The 25015-nt window shown below is 43.5% G+C and overlaps 1 protein-coding gene across 1 annotated transcript in view; it reads right to left on the bottom strand.

The window, feature by feature from the left end:
- Nucleotides 1-21954, bottom strand: part of ADORA2A (adenosine A2a receptor) — a 153691-nt gene extending 131737 nt beyond the window's left edge. The window contains exon 1 of the mRNA XM_078666241.1: nucleotides 21829-21954. The gene's annotated coding sequence lies outside the window, so the exon portion shown is untranslated. The remainder of the gene's footprint in view (nucleotides 1-21828) is intronic.
- Between the last annotated feature and the right edge of the window lie 3061 nt (nucleotides 21955-25015).

Genomic DNA, 25015 nt, shown 5'->3' with positions numbered 1-25015 from the left:
GTGAAGCCCTCTGTTGACTGTATGCTGAAAGCTGACATTTGTCATGAAGTAGAAGATGCAAGCAACTGCAAAACCAGACATTGCTATGTATTGTTAGCCACATAAAGTAAGATAAGGCTGGAAACTTTAATTGTGTACATTAGGTTTTTGCCATTGTTCTGCTTTTACTGCACTATTTTCCTGCTGTTGTTTTAAAAATGTTTTAACTAATAAAAATATCCATGCCTGGACATGGACCTTTATTAGCTGTAATAACTTCTGTGACATATTCAGGGCCACAACAATTTTGTAGCAATAGAGGACCAAATAATCTGCAAAGTTAACTAAACAGCAAGAGAAGGCAAATTATGTGGCATATTATGCAATTTGACTTAAATTATGTAACATATCCTGTGGCAATAGTATGTAACTATTTTCATATTTTAGTACCCTAATGCAAAAGGAATCTTAGTTCTATATAGCATATGTTTCATAATAGAGAAAACGACACTCTAAGCAAATACAATGGAAAAATATTTTGATCGCTAACAAATTAAACATTTTATATCAAACATATAACAAAGGAATGTTGCATTAATGTTGGCCTTTCTATTACTAACAGTAAATTATATTGTCCAAAACAACCTGCATTGTATTTTGCAGAAAAGATGCCTTAAAGTGCATATTTCTTTTTATAAAAAGTGTGACTCATTTATTATGAGCGGAGAGTAATTTTCTGAAAAATTATTATATTTAGGTTATAAAGGTTAGTTGCTTGTTTAGATGTTATTGGACTTAACCTCAGTAAATCATCAGGGCAGTCTGGGGGTTTACAGTATTTTCTTTTAGACAGGTCTGAATCATATTCTGAGCACATTATAATATTTATAGCAATGGCCAAACGCACATTGGAAAATACCTATTTTATTTTTCAACAATGAGATCTACAATGGGCTCTGCTTTTGCACCATCGTATGCAAATCTTATCGTAGGGTATTAAGAGAAACACAATTTCTCGGGTCTAGAAGCAGAGATATTTGTGATGCATGATCAGCCTTAATTAAAATATATCAATGGATCATTTTTAATTAGGAGCTCTGCTTATTCAGAGCTCTTAAAATGTATGGATTATCTTAATCAGAACACCATTCAGTTGAGCTATTGTCTACATATATTATTTTGGAAGTTGAATATTTGGATGTAAAAGTCTCGACAGAGAAAGGAGAACTTCAAACTTTATTCTTTTGAAAAACATAAAAATTACATTTGATTGTATTCTCCTGAAAATGCCACCCTCTGCTTAGTACTTCACATAGAGATTTTTTTGAGAGGGAAATATAATTGTACACACCAGAAAGAGTGCATACAGGTATCTCAAGATTTATGGGTAGGGTGTGCAAATATTCTACTTTGGAGTTAGTGCAATACAAATGAGATCATAAGTTTCAAAATCAACTTTCACTAGATATCCATAAAAAAGATCCACAAAAAAGAAAATACTGATTAACTTAGACGACTCACAGAATGTAACAATAAAACTCATAAATTAAATCTAGTTATTAACAATTATTGCCCTTTGTTGAAGGGTGACCCTTGGCTGTCCGAAAAGTTGTCTGAAAAGGTAAATGTAACACACAGGATAGCACCAAGTCTGAAAGATAAACTGAGCTCGAGTCTGTATCGAAAATATAGTCGTAGCTCGCCGGATTTTATAAATGTAGCATCAGTCGAATGTGTATTTATGTATTGAATAGGACAAATTGGTTTTAGGGTTGCAACAGAAAGATCTTTGAAATTAGGTAATTGATGAATTGTAAGACGAAATAAGTAATCAATATCTTGCAATGTTTATGTAATATGATGTAAATTAGCGGTATGATCTGATTTGTGAAGGTATTTTCTCTGATCGTAGGGGAGGAACAAAAAGCATATTCTGGTATCCAATCACAATAAATTTTCGAGATTAACACAACAGTGATCCACCCTTGTTGAAATTTGCAAGCATATCTCAGAACACTGTCGACATGGAAATAGAGTTATGAATGAGAAAAAATTAAAATCAGAGCTGAATATTATTATACATGGGATTTTGCAATTCCTTTATAAAAGCCTCTCTCTCATTTCTTTATAATTGGTGACTTGTGATGCACCCAGTCGCCAATTATAAAGGAATGACATTGCCAATTAACTGTAATAACTTATTACAGTTTAGTTCTGATGTCACAATGCCTGCTGCCAGAGCCAAGGGGAAAGGCAAGTCAGGTCAGCATAATCAAAGAAGTTGTTTATAGAACGAAAATGTATTTTCTTGCTTCATCGCAGTTTTTCTAGTTGCACAGAGACAACCAGAAAGGGGATGCTTAAGGCAATGTTTATTCTTGCACGCCATGGGTAATTATAAAAAAATTAGAATCTTTCTGCATGTTTCTACACATACTAAGCTACTGCACCTATTTTTTTTAAACTGACTTGAATTAAACTGATTTTGATATTTTCTCACAGCAAATATCTCACAGCATTTTTGATGTGTTAATTTTGGCACTAGAGATTCGATTTTTATTCTTCATGTTTGCAAACATGCTCTCTCTTTTATATGAAAGACCAACATACCAAGGATTTAAGTGATTTGTGGCAAAGGTGATGGTGTGACAATGTATTGTAAGGGATAAAGTACCCCCTACCGTACATGATAAGGATATTACAGGTCACCTCAGAGTTCCATGACCATATCAAGGAAGTCGGCCTTCAGCCTCATTCCATTATATGGTTATGTAAATCCTCAGTGGCTTCCAATATCCTTATAATGTATAGCAGGGGGTGCTTTATTCCATATATTATACATTTGTCGGCTAGATTTCATCCCAAAGACCCTCTCCCCCAAGCCAAACACTGCCTCCTGGATCCTGACGTGATGCTTCCCTTGGTTAGACATGTTAACCATTCATTACAGTAGGGGTTTATTCCTTAGCCCTGGGAGCATGCCAAGGTCCTTGCTCTTATGAAGAAAACCAATATGGATCCTTCCATTTGGTCTAAATACAGACCTATTTCCCTGCTCCCTATCCTGTCCAGAATCATAGAATAACATGTCTGTAAACAACTTTCCGCTTTTGTGGAGTAACAAAGCTTTCTACTTGACTCCCAGACAGGGTTTAGAGCATGGTGCAGCACCGAGTCCGCCCTCCGCTGGGTCTCAAAACATCTTCGATGGCCCCTGGATGAATGTGCTACAGCAGCACTGATTTTACTTGATCTAAGCGCTGCCTTCAATACTGTGTCCCATGATACGCTCACCTTGAGGCTGGCACAACTGGGGGTCCAGGGAACGGCATTTGCTTGGCTGTCCTCTTAAAGGGACAATCCTTCCAAGCCTCCTCAGGCAGCGCCTCCGCCACTTGTCAAGCATTGACCTCCAGGATCCCGCAAGGATCTGCTCTAAGCCCAGCACTTTTTACCATCTATGTCTGTCCTCTGGTCGACCTGGTGGAATGCTGTGGTCTCACCTCATTCTCCTACGAGGATGATACTCAAATCGTCTTCTCTCTCTCATCCACGCAGGATCACAAATCTGTGTCGCTGAACTCCTGCCTGGCTCATGTTGCCTCGTAGATGAACAGCAACTTGTTGAAATTGAGTGGAGAGAAAACAGAGGTGCTGATGCTTGGAAAGCACCCGTCCCTTTGGGCACCACAGCAGTGCATAGAAGCTCTGGGCAATATTCCTGTCCCTGCCCACAAAGTCAAGAATCTTGCATTTTTAGTGGAGACTATGAAGCCTCAGGTGGCAAAGGTATCTGCGACCTGCTTTGCAACTCTGAAATGGCAATGGAAATGTATCTAGATTCTATCCGTATCTGCCCAAAGAATAGTCATCCAGGCACTTATTTTGGCCGAACTGGATTGTGGCAGCATCCTTTACCTAGAGGTTGATAAAGCCTTCATGAGACATACGCAGGTGGTGCAGAACGCGGCCACCAGGTTCATTTACAGACTGCCAAAACATGCATCGGTTACATCTCTCCTCCGTGGGCTTCACTGGCTAAGGGTGGAGAAACGCATCCAATCTAAGACTCTATGCTATGTCTTCAAAGCAAGGGCAGAGGTTGCCCCCCACCATATCACCGGCCGATAAAATTGCACCACCCTGATTCTATATGGTATACAATTGTAAAAAGGAAATGAATTATCATCTTTTTTTGCTTTCTCACGTTGGAGTTTGCTGTCACTTTATGCAAGGATAATGGAGAATAAGAGAGGATGCTGAACTGGAATTGGTTCCTCTTTTGGATTCTTGCATGAGAGGATGTAGCCTAATGGATAGAGCGGTCGACCTTGAAGCTGGGGAACCGGGCTCGAATCTCGGCAGGGATGCTCAACATCCTGTGATTCTGGGCAAATCACTTTATCTCCCCGTGCCCAACAAAATGAATGTGTTCGTCAGGAACGCTACCGGTGCTCATGTAAAGCGCTCTGATACCTTCGGGTCAAGTTCGTGCTATATAAAATTAAAAAAACAAATGAGCGACAGTCACTCAATGTATTAAATTCTAAACCTTATTTTGACTGACAGGTTTGCCCTGTGTGCACACCTTCTGGCCTCCATGAAGAAGCAGCCCTGCAGGACAGTATTGTACATCCATATTTGTTATGTATGTTACTCACAGAGAGGTACTTTACAAAAGAGATGCGCTGTGTTTGGGATTCTTTTAAACCCCGAGAGCCCTCTTGACCACCCGGCTCCTGCTTGAGTAGATTATCTTTGTAGCAAACCGGGGCCTCATTTATGAGGCCTTGCGTCAGTTTTGCGCTTCCGATGCGTCACTTTTTGTGACGCATCGGTGGCGTAAAACATGCCTCCTGTTGCGCACTATTTACAAAGTGACGCATCTAAGCAGATACGTCACTTTGTAAACCCCTGCGCTACATTATACCTGCGTCAGGTATAATGTATGCAGAGGGGGCGTTCCCCCGCAAAAATCCTCGTAATAGTGATGCAGTGAAATCTATGAGATTTCACTGCGTCACTTTTAGGACGCCGTTGCGTCAAAATCTTGCGCCTGCCTCACAGCAGGCGTAAGACTGACGCAAGCCCTTTCACATGGGGCTTGCCCCATGTGAAAGGACGCATTGCTGGAGTTGCGTCACTTTTGTGACACACCTCAGCAATGCATGACTTTTGCGCTTACAGATACGTCAGAAATACTGACGTATCTGTAACGCCTTGCGACATGATGCGTCATACTGTAAATATGACGCATCAATCATGTAGCAAGGAGTGCGCACTGAGAAGTGACGCATCGCTGCTTTCACGCAGCGATGTGTCATTTCTCATAAATGAGGCCCCCGGAGTCTAAGCGAAGGGAATCCAAACATGTTGAGGACAAAGAAGGTGTCCCTCTTTACACCCTGTTTGGATTACCTGGAAATGTTTATAGTTTTTGTTTCCTCTTCCTTTCCCAGTCAATTAAGGGGAGGATGTTTTTGCTATTCTAATTTGTCAGCCTGAAATGTTCATTCTGTTCCAGCAAATGTATGGCCTTTTTAAAAAAAAACTGGACATAGCAATCGACAGCTGAGAAGAGAGTGTGAGCTGTTTGGTGAGGAGCTGAATTTGTGCAACAAATGATGTATGATGTGGCAAGGGTGGCAAATTCATATTTAAGCAGAATATACAGCGGTGCAGTTGTGTATTTCGTGGGGTATACTTGCTGAATGTCCAGTATTAAATATACTAAAATATCAGAGCCAGACTATGGACAACCAAAGAATCATAAAGGTAAGTACATATAGGTAAGTATGCATTTACTATACTTAACTCCAAAGCTATGTACCTTGATATGGAGGTGGAGATAAGAAGAGTTAATCTATAATCACCTATATGTTTTTAATTATACGATATTTCAGTAGTTGATAGTTTGGCTATGATATTTTGGTTGCACAATATTTTTTTCTAGATATATTTCTGCGATAGTCTGACATACATCCTCCCGTGGTCCTGGTTATTTTGTATCTGAACCCAAACCATCACCTGGAGTAATCCTCTACTGTAGGACCACAGCTCCCGCTGGAGAATCAAGGAAACTAAGAAAGTCCTGGACATCCATTGGGACAGAATCCTCGGCTATTGAGGAGAAATGATGGTGCCAAACAATGATCTCTCTCTCTAAGGGCAGTACATAGCAGCCATGGCTAAAACACAACTTAATAGTGCCTCTTCTGAGCTAGGCTTTCCTATGGAAATGAGAAAAGTTTTCTCTGCTGTCTGACACTGTGTGCCGTAGAGGTTACGTTTACCTAGCGCCAGGACACCCTCCTGACCGTATGTGCTTTATAAGTTATTATGTATTCGTGGGTGTAATACTCATTGCTTCTGCTCCAGCTGGGACCACAAACGTTATCCTCAGGTCCCTAGCTGAGGATGCTGTCGAGTGGGTCTGGGGTAGAAAAACAGGACTGTTGCAGGACTGCTGCTGGTTATTGATAAATGTGCTACAGTGGCAGGGCGGTGAGGCTGCAGCAGCGGGGGGGGGTGGGGGGAGGAGGAATTAACAATACAAAAACTAGATACTGCATGTCTCGAAGGGACCGCGCAAGGGCTGCCTAGGCGAAACCTAAAAACCTTATTTTATGCCGACTGGCCAGCCACCTCGCTCCTTGTCGCTCTTCTGCTCTACCTGCTCCCAGCAGTCCCATCACGGACTCCCCATCCAACCCAGAAGCTGCTCTCATACTATGAGAGCAGCATGGGGATTGGCCTGAGCGTGCTGGTTTGATGCTTGCTCAGGCACAGGGAGTCTGTGCCGTTTCTCCACCCGGCTGTGGAAGACAGCTGGGATGGAGAAACGTACATGCTCATGCCTCTTTGGCTGGCCTAAGATGCCTTGCCAAACAGACATGCGCATTTACAAGTGCCCACCACTACTCCTCCTAGTACCTGCTCTGTCAACAGAGGACTGTCTGGCCCCACCCACCCAGTTTCTTGAAAACATTTTTATTAAGCTTCACCAACTTCAATAATTTCACAAAACTGGAAAATGTTTTTTACAAAAATAGTTACAAATTCCTGAAGAAATAGGTTTCTGAGTTAGGATTGCCATAGGGCAGGGCGACGAGGGATTACAAAAACATTAAGACTGAGAAATAATTAAATCAGGATAGTGTCCTGGTCCGATTCCATTCAACCTTCACTTTGTGGATTTTGTTTCAAATCTTTCAAAGATAAATTGTTAGTTCTTTTTACTAAGAGTTCAGCCAATGTCACTGCTAATGTATGCTACCAATTTGGCTCTGTTAGATCAGGCACAGAAATGAATTACAGAAAAATTATTAGTAAACAGAGATCCTGATTTCTTGGATGAAGGAAAACCCTGTTCACTTGGAACATTGAGTTTGTTCCACCAGCTAGGAATGCAGCTCCATTCGAGTCTTAACTGGACGATTTAAAAGAAAGCCATTGATGAAGAGACTGGGAAGGCTATTTTAGGACTAAGACACTTTTATATTCTGTTTTTATATTCTGTCTGTGTACTTTTCCTACGAAGAACTAATGGAAGCCTACTACAGTAAGGTTTTTTCAATCTTGTTATGTTCAGTGGTAGCCTTAGATAATGAATCCAATACTTTCTTAGACTCAATTGCACTCAACTTCAGAAATTACCAAAGCTTTGGAATGGAAAACAACCTTTACAACGCAACTTTTACAACACACTACCATTACAATGCAGTCATTACAACGCAACATCCCTTACAACGCACGCTATTACAACGCAACCATTACCATGCATGACACTACAACGCATACAATTACAACTCATGTCATTACAACGCAGTCTTTACAACGCATACCATTACAATGAATACCATTACAACGCAGAGTACCCTTACACTATCCAACACTTACCCTACGGTTGCACTCCCTGGAGTTAGAATAGTACATTTTACCCCTACACTATCCAACACTTACCCTATTGTTGCACCCCTGGAGTTAGAATAGTAAATTTTACCCCTACACTATCCAACACTTACCCTATTGTTGCACCCCCTGAAGTTAGAATAGTAATTTTTACCCCTACACTATCCAATACTTACCATACATGCAATGTAATGGTATGCGTTGTAATGGTATGCGTTGTAAAGGTAGTATGCGTTGTAATGGAATGCGTTGTAAAGGTAGATTTAAAAATTCGTTGTAATGGCATGCGTTGTAATGGAATGCGTTGTAATGGATGTTGCGTTGTAAAAAATGCATTGTAAAGGTATGCGCTGTAAAAGTATGCGTTGTAACGTCATACAACTCTATGGAATACTAGTGCAAACATGGTATTACGAGTCCGGTTGGGAAGAATTACCAGAGCTGTGCAGGAAGGGTGGGCCTTATTATATTTACTCCATATACAGTTTGCTGACCAGGATATCTTCGCTTCTCTTTTATCATCTAATGCATGAGAGTGGAAGCATACTCCCAGGAGCCCTTGTTCTTCTGGACCATACCAAAATAGGCCTCCAGAAAGCACTAACCTCCTTGTCTGAATACAATGCCGAAAACAAGCTGGTCGCCAACCCAAGTAAGTCCAAAATAGTGATTTTTTGCCAAAAACAGAAGAAAAAACTTGCTAAGTGGAAGCTGGGTCCCCTGATTTTGGACTGCGTACAAACCTATAACTATCTTGGGGCCTGGCTTAGCGAGACGGGCCGCCCTCGGGTTCATCTCCAAAAATTGCGGCAGAAAGGAAAAATGGTCACACATGCCCTCTGCAAACTATATGCCACCTTAGATAGCCCAACAACCACGGCTATTCAAAGATTATTGAGGGCTAAACTACTACCGTCTCCCAATTACACACAACAGACATTTCCAGGGAGGTTTTCACAGGACTTGGAAAAAATACATTGAACAGCATATAAAAATAAATTTCGCTTACCAGCCTGCACTACAAACACCTTGATTCACCTTGAATTTGACCTCAACCAACAAAAATTAGAAGAGCTGGCCGCCATGACAAAATATTTCTATCTAACAACTGTGGCTCCGGATAACACCATGAAGGCCGCCATAAAATCCATCTTTCTAGAACCGAGTAACCTTTGGTGTGCCAGCCTTGCCACAGCCAAAGATCTTCCGCAATTAGCGACAGAGAACTGGGACCCCCAGCACAATCAACTACGCTATCATTAAAATACCAATAACAAGGCAACTACAATTACGCTCTCGCAGTCTGGACATGGAATCCCTGGCAGCAAGAGACTTTCATGAAACCCAATGTCTCCCTCATAGTCTGCTTAGTCACAAGCCCCACCTCACGCAGCCCGTGGGAAGACCAGCATTACATCGGATTTTAGCAGTAAGACTACACCCGCTCCCGTTACTAGAATTATATCCATCCTGGAAAGCACGGCTGGGCATTACGGAGTGTCATCTTTGCAATTACAAAAGAGAGTCCCTGGCACACATTTTATTTTGCTGTCCTACCATGCGGCAAGTTCCCAGAATACACCTTAGACCTATTCTTCTTCAACTGGGCACGCGTACAGCAAAGGAGGCCGTCCAACAGCTCTATTCTTTGGACATCGTGAAGTACATGGCCAACTTTGGGAAATTTGTATACCACACTCGCACACTATTGAAGGACAAGTTTTCACAGGTAGAGTGTGACGAACAGGCCAGGTGCCCTTCATCATCAGGGTCACCACCCCAGAGGTCCGGCCACTACTAAACAAGTGACACATCACGGGGCTTTTCGAGCCTTAAGCCTGTCCCGACGCTCTATGTTTTAAATAAAAAAAAAATAAACATTATGATTACATCATCCGTGCATACATCACTTTGACGGTTCAGTCTCTAACATTACGAAGTCTATTTAAAAAAAAATAAAAAGATTTTACCACATCCTGCACTTTTTTGCTATATGTTTTTAATGTTCTATAGTGTAATTGTTTTAAGTAACCACACAAATAAAAGAACTCATTCATTCATTACCGCAGGAGCCCAACAGTAAACACATTATATAATTTTTATAGGTTGAATACCCTTTGAATCAATACTGATTAACACAAACAGCTGTGAATGCTTATACTTAAAGATCAATAAAATGGATGAGCCACGGTTATAAGTTATTGTTCTGATTTACAGTTGGGTGGAAATGGAAATTATATCAGTTTCTGGAGCAAAACAATCTGAAGGTGAATCCTCTGTCTTCATTTTAAGAGGCCTTGAAAACCTCCTAACGTTCAAGGGTTGCTTGGTCAAACAGCTAACACTCACCTCTAGAGAGGTGCTCAGACGGTCAGACATAGCTCAAAGAAACACCACTGTGATAAAAATCTTAAAATTATAGGCAAGAATAAAATAAAAAGATTGGTGGTGGTCTGAAGTCACTAGACTTCATCAATCAATAGGTGTTGCTGAAAAGGCGGGCCCGATTCACAGAACTAACTTAAGACAAAATCTTAAACTTACTACCATTTTGGTATTCACAGAAGGCACTTACTCATTTTGGTATTCACAGAAGGCACTTTCTCATTTCGGTATTCACAGAAGTTAGGAGTCCTAACTTTACTACTCCTAAACTGAGAAAAATCCTAACTTTAAGACTTTCGGTATTCACAGAAGGCATTTAGGAGTCCTAAAGTTAGGAGTCCTAACTTTACTACTCCTAAACTGAGAAAATCCAAACTTTAATACTTTCGGTATTCACAGAAGGCATTTAGGAGTCCTAAAGTTAGGACTCCTAACTTCTGTGAATACCAAAATGAGTAAGTGCCTTCTGTGAATACCAAATTGAGTAAGTGCCTTCTGTGAATACCAAAATGGTAGTAAGTTTCGGATTTTGTCTTAAGTTAGTTCTGTGAATCTGACCCGGCCTTTCTAACCTATTGGGGAGAAAATTCAGCCCCTCACCATTCCTCTTAATTCATCATTTCCTCCAGAAAATGTAGGATTTCCACCAAACTCTAATTGAAAATAAATCTACACCATATGGTCAAGAGTGTTGCACAGAACTGAGACCACCTGGTCCCTTAAGCCTCATTGAGTAGCATATTGAGAAATTGCTTCTCGAAGATTGGGTCTCATCAAATTTAAATTCTTGAGATAATAAAGCTGTGGTTTAATATTCTCCATAAAGCTGCATGTGGCGAACCCTGTAACCTTGCGAAGAAACTCAAATGTGTTAGTAATTTCCCACATTTGCACAATATCACGAGATATGTTGAAAGCAGTTGGTTTATGGAGCATGGGGCATCCAAGGACGTACATATGTGCCCGGAGGCTCGTGCTGATGGCATCTGATGGAGATTCAAAAATGCCACCTCCCTGGCAGACAAAAGCTTGACGCAATTCACGTGAAGACCTCGTGGCAGCTTTTTGTGATAACGAATTCTCCATGTGTATTAAACCCACATAAGCGAGGCAAACAATCCGATTTCCAATGTTACTAATGTTTTCAGGTATGAAATACCATTTTGACTGTAATTGTTTTGGGTTTGTTGTGCTTTCCTCTGTCTTTTAAATGGAAACAGGTTTCATGGCTAGAAAACTATTTTTAGGATACATGAATTATTGTGCTACTTAGATATAAGTTGTTCCATGTGTGTTCAGGAATTATTTTCATAGTTTCTGTAAGGGAGGCCTGGTGGATAGCTTTTAAACCTGTACTATGTATTTTGCTGTGTGGTTTGAATAATCAAAGGCAAATAAAATGCATTTGCTATTTTTGCCACTATCTAACCATTTGCTTCCTATCCAATAATTACACACATTATTAGTTATGGGTATTTTGTGGTAGTAAGAAAGTGCGTCTGGATATCAGCAAAGGTTAACACGCTTGCTCCTTCTTTATAAAAAATCCTGCAAGAACGAATGGGAATAAGTGATTCAGGTGGCTTGAGCATGATTTGATAAGTTGCGCCCAGCACACAAAATATTCAAACCCCCCGCCCCTTTAGCACCTCCTCTCTTCACAAACAGGTTCCTCCAGGATGGATACTGTCCCATATGCTTGTAGACTTTATAAGGCGCCCTCAATTGCCTTCTCAGACAATATATCGATTTTCATTTATTTTTATATTTATAAGAGCGCAACAAATACCTACAAGGCGTCAAGGTGCTAAAGAGGGAGAGCTCCGAAAGCGAGTAGGGTAGCGAGAAAGAAATATTCTAGAATTAGAGAAAGGGAGAAGAACTGAAGAACAATAAAAGGGTGAAAATCCAGGTCTTCAGGGCTTTTCGAAAGACAGCGTGGTCCTGCAGGTTACTGATGGGGCATGGACGGGAATTCTATTCTCATCTCTACGTTGATGGCCCTGAGCTGTACTACAGTACTCGATGCCACTACACCATCTCCAGCTGAACCCACTAAACACTGTGGGGCATATTATCAAGGACCGGTGTTAAAATTATCGCTGTTTTATCAGCAGTAAACTGCCAATAAAACGACGATAATGGGCTTGATAATACGCCCTTGTTAATTCCCATAGAAGCCCATGTTAACACAAGAACATGAGCTTCTATGGGAATTAACAAGGGCGTATTATCAAGCCCATTATCGCCGTTTTATCTGCAGTTTCCTGCTGATAAAACGGCGATAATTTTAACACCGGTCCTTGATAATATGCCCCCGTGTTCCACCAGTGCTTCCCTCGCATTGCTCCACTCCAATGCACTCCTGGTTTCATGCTACAAATCTGGTCAACCGCAAACTACCCAATGTTGAAGTCGCCACATTTTTGGGACCCATCGCTAACAAAAGCACGAATCTAGACTCCTACGTTAACACCCAAGCAAAAGGAGCTGGATCCCCACTCGTGCTACTCCGAGGAATAAAGTCCCTTTCCCCAGTGGATGGCTTCAGAACTTTGGCTCAATTGCTCATCCTCTCAAAACTTGAGTTTCATAACCCTTACTAACTAGCAACCTCTAAATAACTGTGCCCTTTAAATGCATCTCTCAATGTTTGTCAAGGACTAGACCCAGTGAAGGTCTCTCAAATGTCCTTTGTTATTGCCTGGAAACTCATCCAATTGGAAAGTCCTCCAAGTAGCCATGTGGCTGCGCTGCATTTAATATACATGTCAAAGGTATACATGTCAAAGCTGTCAAGTGTCTCTTTAGGAGGATAACCTTTCAGGAGGGGTAGGCTTCAAAGAGCAGAAAAAAACTCCTGGGCATTATTGGTAATTCTTTATTATAGTTGGTAGTTAATGCACTGGTCCAAAAGCAAGGTGCCAAAAGCACCCTGAATCAGACTTGAGAAACAGCCCAGGGTAAGGTCTTCCAGAAGAAAGAACCAAAAAGAACCCTGCTGAAGAAAAGGAGAGAAAGCATTGAGGGGGCAACACGTTTATTAGAATGGGCAATGAACGTGTCAAAATTAGGGGGATGTAAGGCTTTGCGATGCACCCTTCGCTGACAAAAGCATCCTTATATGTGCTCTAAGCAGAAAATGACATCAGTGGAAAACTATTACCACCCTCTTGGATTGGGCATTTCTGGAAACAAGCACTGGAGATGCGACCATCTTGGATAGGCAGAGATATAAGGCTGGTTGCACCTACCCCTAGAGGAGACTAGCATTTCGAGGAAAAGTCAGGAGAAGGAAAAAGAAAACATTTTTGACACCCTTTGGGCATCCATCCTGCCAGCTGGCCAGCACATAGAACATCTTGCTGAGTGACCACCATCATGCAGACACTGGAGTGGGCTGAATGGGGTGGGGGGGGGGGACTCCTCACTGTGCAAGGATCACAGCAATCAAAGATGCACTGTCTATCTCTTGAAAGGTGGGAGGTCAAGGGACTATGCCGCTACATCAAATGAGCATCATAGACAAAATGTTTTGCTCTTGAAAGCTGTGTGACTAAGGGACATGTGACCGCCTCCACTGATCCTTGTTCCAAAATGTGAGACTGCTGCACCTTTTCTTGTTTCACGCTCCAGAAGATCAGATCACATACATCCCAATCCTGATCAGTGTAAACTGGCTTCCTAAGGTGGTCAGAGGTTTGTTCAAGATGGCCTGTGATGTCCATAAGGCCATGCATGAGGGTTCGGCACACTGCCCGGCACGTAAATTGTCCACCTCAAGAGGGTCCTGCTGACCCCGTACCACAGCTCTCGGCTGAATGCTACCTACCAAGTCTCACAGAGACCACCCATTGGGGAACAAACAGCTGCAGACAAATATCTGCCCAGGGGAACCAAGAGGCAAAGGAGTTGGCAAATGCTATACTATATAAAATGAGCACATGATATTTACAGAATGCAACATCGCTGGGGGCTGGAGTAACATGGCTGTCTCGTGACCTTGCCCAGCACTAGCCATTCTGCAACAGAGCCATGAGGTTAGTGGGGTTGGAGTTAAGACTCCATACCCATTCAGTCCTTTGTTTCTCTGCTGAGAATACTGACAAGTCTCAGCTGAGAGGTGACCTCCTCTGCTCACCACCACCTCTCTTTCCCTGTGGCCGAGTCAGTTTCTGGAAGTGTATTGAAATAATGACAGGGTTCGGGTGATGACATTGGCAGGACACTAGCCGAGGTGTGACACGATTGCCTGGAACTTCCACATGAACTCTATGCACCTTTCAAGAAGACAGGTGCCTTTGAGAGGAGCTTTGAATAGGGTCAGGTGAGCGGCAGGCAGAGCATTGAGGTCACTAAACAAACACCTGACAATTCAAACTAATTGGATTTTAGCAGTGGTACGGTATGGGGTCAGAGGTGAGCAATGCTACGGAGACATTTGTCAAGGTTTTGAAAGGCTGATGACTCAGGTGTTGTTAGAGCTCTTCCACACAGACACCCCAGATCTGCTGAAGTCACAGCGGAGGATGCTCCTAACACCAAGGTCGCCGAAGCGTGGAACGACCTTCCCCAGTACCTCAGGACCATGTCATCCTTCTGGGAATTCAGGAAATGACTCAAGATCTGGCTGTTCAAATGAACAGAGCACCACATAGCAGTCAGCAACTCCAGAGCCTTGAGACCCTCACGGGTGACTTGCCGCGCATAATTACTGATGATTGATTGAGAGTCAGTCACATGGCAAGTGGAGTCCTATTAACCTCTCCAGAGGTGCATCCTGTTGGGAACTAGAGACACAAAGAGAGGTCTCAAGATGTCCCATGCCAGGTGTGGCCAGCCCAGTCAGTTCCCATGCTTCCATGTATTTTCATTGCATTTTGCAGCATGTGGTTCTGCAACAGAACTGGATAGGCTACCCAGATTTCTCCTGGGCAACTTCAGGTCTTTGAATGCTCTAGCATGTGGGGGCAAATTGATATCCAACCAACCAGCCAAAAGTGTATTTCACGTACAACCCATAAGACATTAAAACAGCAATACAATAATAACAAGCATTGGAAATGCAATAGGTCTCGCATTAGAAAAGTTGGAGCTATTGGTTTTGCAAATGACAATTTTTTTTAATGTGTTGGTCTTGAAAATGGCAAAATTAATAACTTTGTCATTTACAATGCCAATACTTTTGACTTTTTCAAATGTGACACCTATAGCATTTGTAATGCAACATGTTTTGTATGTACGTGACTTACATGTATTCATATAACAAATAAAAATGGCTTTTAATTTTTTTAAATAATTAATACTTAAATAAAAGTTCTTGTAATTTATATTAGCAATAGCTTAAACTATTGTAAATAACTTTTGTGAAGAATATGTTCAGTGTATTTTATTGTGACGAAAATGCAAGAACAGAGGTGAAATATTAATTGATTTTACAAATAACAATGGCTTTTAATTTTTTTTCGAGTAATTAATTCTTAAATGAAAGTTATTGTAATTTATAAAGGCACTAGCTTAAAGTAAATCCACAAAAAACAAGCATTGGGGTTTATTAGTCAAACAAAGATGCAAGCACAGTGTGAGGGTGAGGGGGCAAAGCAGGGGGCAGGATTACAAACGCCACGGGAGAGGGGAGCAATTGGAGTGTGGCGAAAGCATCAAAGGGCTGGAGATGCGTGGGGGAAAGGGGCACAACATGGTGACATGGAGCAAGCTGGCACTGCGCGCGTTCAAGCTTGCAGCCAGGGAAAACAGGGGTAGCAATTTCAAAAGCCCCTGTACAAAATGTCGAGCAAGCTCGACCTAAAAAGATGAGGCAAATTAGTATGATGCCGCCATGACTATGAAGCTTTGAGCTCAGCATTTTTTGAAAGCTGATACACTTGAAAACAAACGCATTTTAGTGTTACGCATAAAATAAAGAAGCATGGCCCTCATATGTGCTGCTTGTAAGAAAGAATGTAATATAAACATTGTACACGATATGCTTTGTCTATGCTATATAAATGTGGTGGCTGTGTTTATAAAATTTAAAAACATTGGGAAAGGCGCGCTGCTATTAATCTAAAGGTTGGCATGCAGTGTTATTAAGCATACGCGTTAGTGTAAAAACAAAGTAATGTCTGTAGTGGGCGCTTACTTTGTATTAAATAATTAGAAAAAGTATGTCTGATGATTAATCTGAAGCTAAAACAAAGTATCCTATTTCTTTACAAGTACATTTGATCCGACATACCTTATGTTAATGATATCACCCAGTTAAACAGCAATGAAATAGCTTCAATTTGATCCGACATACCTTATGTTAATGATATCACCCGGTTAAACAGCAATGAAATAGCTTCAATGCCTGAGAATGGCAGTGTGTTTTGTTGGTTATTCGCTACCCTATGGCTGAAAGTGGAGTATTAAAGGCTTAGGGAGTGCTGGGAATGGTCGATGGGGCACAGTGTACCTGAAAAATTTTGGTGGGAAGGGAGCGGTGCAGGGGCTGGAATGTGAGTTGACACGAACACATGGGCAGTGCATAGCAGGCAAGAATCCAGCTCACGCCAACCAGTACATCAAAGTATCCCACGCGCCCCATTATTAGACAAAGCCGGCATATGCTCACTCCCTAGTAAAACCCTAACAATTTAGCGGAACCCTCAATCAGCTGGATAACTAAAAGAAAGCACAACCGCTCAGCAAACAAGCTCTTGGCATTGCTGTGGGGAGGGGGGAAGGGGGAGGAGAAACGAGAGACAAGGCCTGGCGGCCGTGAAAGTGAAAGTACGGCCGGCCGGCCGTGAATAATTAGGGGAGGAGAAATGCCTGAGGCAGAGCGCACGCTGGGGGATGCCTGTGGGAGGGAGGCAGATGGCTTTGATGTGCACGTGCTTTGCGGTCAATGCGCTTGCGCATTGAGCTTGCTTTTCACGGGCACGGCATCAAATCGCCCAATGGTTAAGCTCTCGTTAAGCCCCTATATTCTCGCAAGCTCAATGCGCAAGCGCATTGACAGGCGAGACCTAAAAATCACAAAGTTTAGAAAAATAAACAGTAATGATCATCACAAGGCAGTGACCTCTCTCCTGGTTAGCCAAGCAGTGAGAAGAGAACAGGCCACAGCGGTCACCATCTCACCATGTGCAGAGAATTTTAGTGACTCCAGGGCAATTTTTATCATTCGGACTCCTGTGCCCCTTCATTGGGGCAGCAGCCATTTACATCTTGGGGCAGTATATGCTGCACAAAGAATTACAATGGGCCTTGTTTTCAATAACACATGTACAAAATGGACAACAAGGGGATTGAGAACGGGAAGTGACCCATTTTGAGATAAATAGTTTGGTGGCAAGATCCAGTCCTGAATTTTAAAAAAAAGAGTTTTAGCTAAAACCCAAGTTTACATCATCTAAATAAGGCTGTAACTGGACACTTGTTTGGGCAGTGAGAAGCCTTGGTCAAGCTACCATGATGTGTGTTTGACCAATGTCTTCCCGGGCCCACCGATTATATGTTAATTATGCATATAAGGCACAGTCACGCATGATTGTGTTAGGATGGTCCCAAAGTTGTGAAATACCTACTTCCCCCAATGTATTCTTGACATACTAAAACCACCCCATAGCTGAGCTGTCTGTTTAACCCAGAACATCGCTGAGAGCAGCGCAGTGGTTGCAAAGCTCCTTTGTGCCCCAGAATGTTCACCAATGCACAACAGCTCTGAGTTTAGTGCGGGAAACCATATACTTCCCATCTCTAAGCACAAAGGAAGTGGAGCACTCTTCCAGATTCGATGAGCCCCAAAACTCTGCACCTTACAGAGCAGCGCTCTGACGCTGCGCCGTGTCCATTTCCAGGGTAAGTCATACCAAGCACCACCTGCGTTCTGTAGCTCAGTGGACCGTGGCACCTGCTGTTTGCACCAGAATATTTCCCATTCTGTGGGGCATATTTACAAGGGCATTGCACCATGGAAGCGTCACTTTTCCGACACTCCGGTGGCACTGTGCCCTGCTCCATGCTTACAAGGTGGCACTAAGCCACTTTGCACGGCCTAACAGCGCCTTGTAAATATGGTCCTCAACACAGTTTTCTGCAGCAAAAGGGCGTGCAATGGGCGTTGCTGTGGGTGTACCCAGGCAACACCCATTGCTTTTTGGCACTGCCCCAGATTCACTAGGATCTGTAAATCTGAGGCAGCGCCAAAAAACTAGCACCTTTTAAAAGGAGGCATTAGAGTGGCACAACGAGGAGAAAAACTTTTATTTCTCCCTGTTTTTTGCTTTTTCTATGTGTGTTGCAGGAGAAAAATGCCATTAATGATTGTGTTTGTGCAGGAAGGTCTCCCTTCCTGCACAAACACTATCATCCCTGCAACGCAGGTGCCTGCGCTGGTGCTAGACAGCTTTTTTACCGCCGGTGCAAGAGAAAACACATGGATGTGTTGTATTGTTGTCAATATGGCGCATCCCTGCGTTTATGAAATGACAGCGTGCAAATCATGGGTGTGAGTGTTTGATTGGGTCAGATGCTCTGTCCATCACCACCCCCTTTTGTACCGCTTTGGCCGCCATAAGTGTGTCAGGGTATGCTCAGACGTGAGTCCCTTGCTCCCTTTGCCACTGGATTCAAGCAAGCCGGGCTGAAGACGGCTGTAATGCCAGAAACCGGTCCAAGGAAGCTTGTTTCCGGTCCAGGGAAGGCATGGCTTGGCAGTTCGGGCTGGACTGTTCCCATGAGGCACAGGGTCAGACTGATTTGCACATGGCCATGTCTGAACTGGGGTGGCAGAGTGGGCTAAAGAACGGTGATGCATTATACCCAGATCTGTTGACTGGGGGTGAGTGTTTGATTGGTTCAGATGCTGCGTCTATCGCCACCACCCCCTTTTGTACCACGTTTATCAATTATGAGCATCACCAACTAATTTTCTTGGTTTAATTTGATCCTATTAAAATCTTTGTTTCCATCACAGTTCGGAATTAAAAATGTGTTTCGTTTGTACTTTCCTAACTGTTGATCTATTTTGAAATATTTGTACAGTCCAATTTTGTTGTGTTAGGAAAAAACGACATCCTGCAGCCTTTCCTTTCATACTCCCTGTACCGCAGCAACATTGCTTTAAAAAATCCCCTCACTTTACAGCCCATGAAAAGTGAACCCCAATCTCCATGCTAAAAGAATAAGCAGAAGCCTGTCAAACATACTTGACATTTGACCTCTGTCTTTGAGACACCACTTATGTGACAAGATAAACACAGGGGGCAGATTTAAAAGCCCCTTGCGACATCTTTACGACACCGTTGCGTCACTTCTGTGAAGCAGCGGCTCCGTAAACAATGCGCCACCATGTGACATATTTACAACGTGACGCATCTAGTGAGATGCGTCACGTTGTAAAGCCCTGCGCTACATTAAAACTGCGTCAGGTATAATGTATGCAGGGTGGGCGTTCCGTCGCAAGGAAGCCTCGTAAAAGTGACGCAGTGAAATCTACAAGATTTCACTGAGTCATTTTTACAACCCCGCTGCGTCAAAACCTTATGCCTGCTTGTAGCACAGCAAGTATAGGCCGCCCCTGAGCAGAGCTGGAGTTGGGTCACGCTTGTGACACGACTCCAGCACTGCGTCACCTTTACGCTGACAGATGCGTCACGCATCTGTCTATCCTTGCACCACGGTGCGCTGCATTGTAAATGCGGAGCATCCGTGGTGGCGCAAGGGGTTTCTAACATCACGCAAAATAACTGGCGCATCCCTGCTAATATGCAGGGATGCGCCAGTTATTGTAAATCTGCCCCAATGTACCTACATCTTTATTGCTTATTCACCTTCTGAACCCCGGCATTGTTATTTCCGGGGTGCTGCAGCACCTACACACTCTTATTTCTAGCGCCAATGTCTGTATGGTTTTACCACCAGTAACCCAGGTGCTGTATTTCTGCGTGGTACCCATGCGAAGTGTGCCCCCCACCAGCACCAGGCAACTTCTGATGAGGAAATCCGTCAGCAGCGCTGTCCTTCTTTGTTCATCTATTTATAAGTTATCGCTTCTGTAGAGCGCTGATAAAAATTCCATACTTTCTGGGCGCTAACAGGAGGCGGTCAAACACTTACTTCCCTGCGTCTTTAGTCTGTTTCCGCCTTTCCCAAAGCCCCTTCGCCGGAAGGGCGGGTGCAGGCATGGATATTGTTTTCAAGGGAAGAAGTTATTTTTCTGTCCGCTCTAAAGAGAGTTCACGGACGGCTCTCGCGGGCTGTAGTGTCTCCCACTGGGGAGGGAGCTCAGAGAAACACCGCAGGGCCCACCGCTGCCCTGACACCGCAGAGGACGCCGAGGGAGGGAAGGGAGGAGAGGAGGAGAATGGAGGGAGGAAGGCGGGAGAGGAGAAGGAGTGAGGGAGAGGAGAAGGAGTGAGGGATAGGAGGAGAAGAGAGGAGGAGAATGAAGGGAAGGAAGGAAGGAGAGGAGGAGGAAGGAGAAGGGAGTGAAGGTGAGCAGGAGGGAGTGAAGAGATGAGATTCTTATCACAGATTTATGTATTTTTGTTTAGGAAGTAAATGCGATGGGGATGGCCTAGATTGTCATAAAGAGATAGTGAGACTCACTAAGTATACTTAGGTGTTCATGTTCTACTTTGCACTCATGATAACATGTTGTTAGATGTACATATCCTCAATCAAAAGCATCTCCTGTGTGGTAGTTTGCTGTGTATGCCTTTGAGCTCTCCAGAACTCAAACTGCACTTTCTGACTCATTTTCATAACACTGTTCTTTGATGGCACAGCCTATCTCTGCTAATGCAGTCTGTTAAGGAAAGGGCGCTCCTGCCAGCTTTCATGTTGTTGTAGCACAGAATATTGCTTCATTATGAGACTTTTTTTCTAGGACATCTGGCAGTGACACGTCACCCATATCTTACTAAAAGTTTCTCCTAACAAAAATTCTGACCTATTGGCTTTGCCAGTGCTTATTTGTTTATACATATATAATATTTTTACCTTGCCTTTTGAAGTCTTGGCTTCATCCATGGCTCCCTCCCTTTGTCCAGTTGTGCTGTTTTTGTCATCCTCAGCAGTGACTATCTCCAACTTATACAAATCGTAAACTTTTGTAGTCAATGTTTTTCCTCTTCGTGCACCACTTCTGTCCGCGGAGTTGAGATCAAACCTGATCTGGGGTTCAGAACATCTTTCGCGTACTAAAAGCCGTGTTAACGGTTCCCTATCAGCATCCCTTATTGTCACTTTACGAAAAGACCTTACAGATGGCCTTCAACGTGGACCTTGCCCTAGGAGCCCTTCTGATGCCCAGTTCAATGCCATTTGCATGCCCCATTTCAAAATTCCTTCTGCATTGCCCCTACCACTGCCACCACCGCAGAGCTTTGCTTTGGCCACCCCGCCTTCTCCCCGTGGACCTCAGGTGTACTTGGTGTTTACCTTCTTTAAGCCCTACCCTTGCCCTTTATCAGACTTCCTACCCGCCCCCACACGCTTGCCCAATTTCCAGACCACTTACACCACCCACTTCTCTCAGATCTGATCTTTCCTCCACCTTACCTCCTCGCTGTGGATCTCAGCCGTCCTCATGGAATGTGGTGGATTTTCTGGTTTTTTTGTGGGTTTCCGGATGTCACCCTCAGAATATCATCCACTGTTTTGGTCAGGTGTGAGCCTTTCTCTTTTTAGCACCACCTGGGATTAAACACGATCAATTAATTCTCAAGGAAAGGAGAAACCAGCAGAAGATAATACTGAAGATGATGCGTCTCAGGCTGTGAGATACAAGGTCACCAGATAAACCACTTCCAGCCCTGAAACAGTAACATACCCAGCCCACCTACATGCCTGGGACAGTAACACCAGCACTTCCAGATCAAGTATTTTCCTGGGAGAGTAACATTTCCAGTATCCCTAGGTACTTTGGCTTCGGCATCTCCACCATTCCATCTACGTCTTTTGGGCATCAACATCGCCGAACATTCCACACATTCACCAATAGCATCAACATATCCAGACATTCCACACATTCACCAATAGCATCAACTTCTCCAGACACTCCACACATTCACCAATAGCATCAACATATCCAGACATTCCACACATTCACCAATAGCATCAACATATCCAGACATTCCACACATTCACCAATAGCATCAACATATCCAGACATTCCACACATTCACCAATAGCATCAACATTTCCAGCCATTCCATGCACACCCCTATAGCTATCTCTAGCCTTTCCACCTAAATCCCAGGGCACCAGCATCTCTAGCCATTCCACCCACACCCCTAAGACATCAACATCACCACCCATTCCACTTACACCCTTAGGGCATCAACATCTCGAGGCAGTCTAAACACACGCCAGTAGCATCAACATCTCCAGACATTCCAAACACACCCTTTAGCTATATTTATCCTACATCTCAGGTCATCATGACCTCAGCTATTCCACCCGCACCCACATAGCATCAGCATCTCCAACCATTCCATCTACAACTCTGCTGCATCAGCATCTCCAGCCATTCCATTTACACCCCATGGCATCAAGATCTCAAGCAATTCCATCTGCACCCCGAAGATATCAACATCACCACCCATCCCACTTACACCCTTAGGGCATCAACATCACCAGCCATTACATCTACATCTTTAGGTTATCATCACCTCCACCCATTCCATTCACACCCCTATGGCATCAACATCCCTAGCCATTCTACCTACACCCTTAGGACATCATCATCTCCAGACATTCCATCCTCATCCCCATGACAATCACTAATCATTCCACCTACATCGAGGGCAGCAACACATCTAGCCACTCCACCTATATCCCTAGAGCATCATCATCTCCTGCTGTTCTATGTAGACCCTTATGGCATTGAAATCCCCAGCCATTCCACCTATACCCATACGTCATCAAAATCTACAGCCATCAACCTACACCCAAAGGCATCAACATCTCCACCCTCGCCTGTGTAGTGTACAAAGCAACATCCACAGGTACTCCTGCAGCTCTTGAGCAGCAACACCCCTTGACCGACCACGGTCATTGGGGGCCGTAAAATGCCTAGTCCTACCTTCACCAATTAGGCAACAATATCTCCAGCCACACATACACCTCTATGGGAGCATCAACCAAAGTAATATTCACATCTAGAAAGCAGCAAGGAACCAAGTTCCACCTACACAACTGGGGCAGCAACTTCCCCAGCTGTACTTACACCTGGGTAGTAACATCCCTACTATTGTCCATACCCCACCCTCACTCTGCATACCCCCATACATATCCCATCCCATTGTGCCATAAGATGGGACCCTGGGATAACTACTGACTTAAATGTATAAGCATTCTTCAGAGCTGGTCTTCCTTCTTCCCAGGTCACTATGCCTAACAAATTAACCTCTGTCAACCCCCACTGTACCTTCCACTGCTCTACCCTCACCTCTGCCATCAACAGCTACTTTACCAGCTTTCTTGTTTGCCACCCAGCATACAGCTTTGCAAAACATACAAGTCATGTGCCTCCTCGGAGCAAGTCCTGTTGGCTGCAAAAATCTACAATCCTCTATTAGAAACCTTGAAAATTGGAAAACAGAAGTTCAAGTGCAAGCATGACTAATAGAAACCCAAGGCTTGTACAGTGCAATCCTACTATTGCATTCTACTATTGTATGAGGCACAGCAAATGTTGACTTTCTGTGCTATGCGCTGTACACCTCCACGTGGACCCAAACCATCAGACCCTTTTGTCCAATGATCCCTGGAGGTCACAAGATGGCTACCAGCACAAGACATGACCAAGTTTTCACCACCAAAAATATTGATAAGGAAGATGATGGTAAAAGCAAAGGAGGCTACGCTGACAGCTTTCAACCACTGATTTCACTTTCTGAGGGGACAGCACCAATACCAAAAGAAACACTCTCAAAACATATCAGTCTTCCGAGTCAGAATCAGGTGTCTTCCCAGACATCCCAGTTCTGAGCATTTCTCAGCTCGGCCTGTCCTGTCCTCCTCCAGTCTACCGAGACCAAACTTCCCAACAAACCAGCAAGCCTTCCCCTTGCCTCACCCAGCATCAATCCCAGGTCAGTTCATCATGTGTCCACAAGAACCCCTATGTATGCCCAACTCAATGACAGGTTATGTTATGTTAATTATTATTTGTACAGCGCACGTACGCCCATGGGCTTCATGGCGCTATTGGAAAGATCAGATAAACAACATAACAAGGAAAAAGTGTTAACAACAATCTATACAGCGAAAGCCTGTGTGAAGAGCAAGGTTTTAAATGCCCGTCTGAAGGTAAGGAGATCCTTACTCTGTCTAAGAGTCAGAGGCAAGGAGTTCCATAAGGAGGCTGCCAAAAAGTGGAAACAGCTGCCTCCTTGTCGCTTCTTCTTAAACCGGGGCACCACCAATAGATCTTTATGGGCTGAGCGCAGACTACGCGAGGGGGTGTATCTCCCTATCAGCTGTCTTATAAACAGGGGGCCCTTGCCTTGTGAGGCCTTAAAAATAATGCAACCGGCTTTAAATGCGGCTCTCTGGGCCACAGGTAGCCAGTGTAGTCTCTCTAGTCCTAATTTGATGGATTCCCACTTGGGTAACTTGCAAATCAGCCTGGCTGCTTGATTTTGAAGATATTGCTGTCTTTTAAGTTGACCTGCAGGCAGGCCCAAGTATAGACTGTTGGAGAAATCAATGCGGGACAGAACTAAGGCGATAACTGCTTGGA

Source organism: Lissotriton helveticus, chromosome 11 (genome assembly GCF_964261635.1).
Source record: "Lissotriton helveticus chromosome 11, aLisHel1.1, whole genome shotgun sequence".
NCBI classification, from domain to species: Eukaryota; Metazoa; Chordata; class Amphibia; order Caudata; family Salamandridae; genus Lissotriton; species Lissotriton helveticus.
Note: the sequence above shows the minus strand (reverse complement) of the source record. Positions and strands in the feature narration are given on the sequence as shown.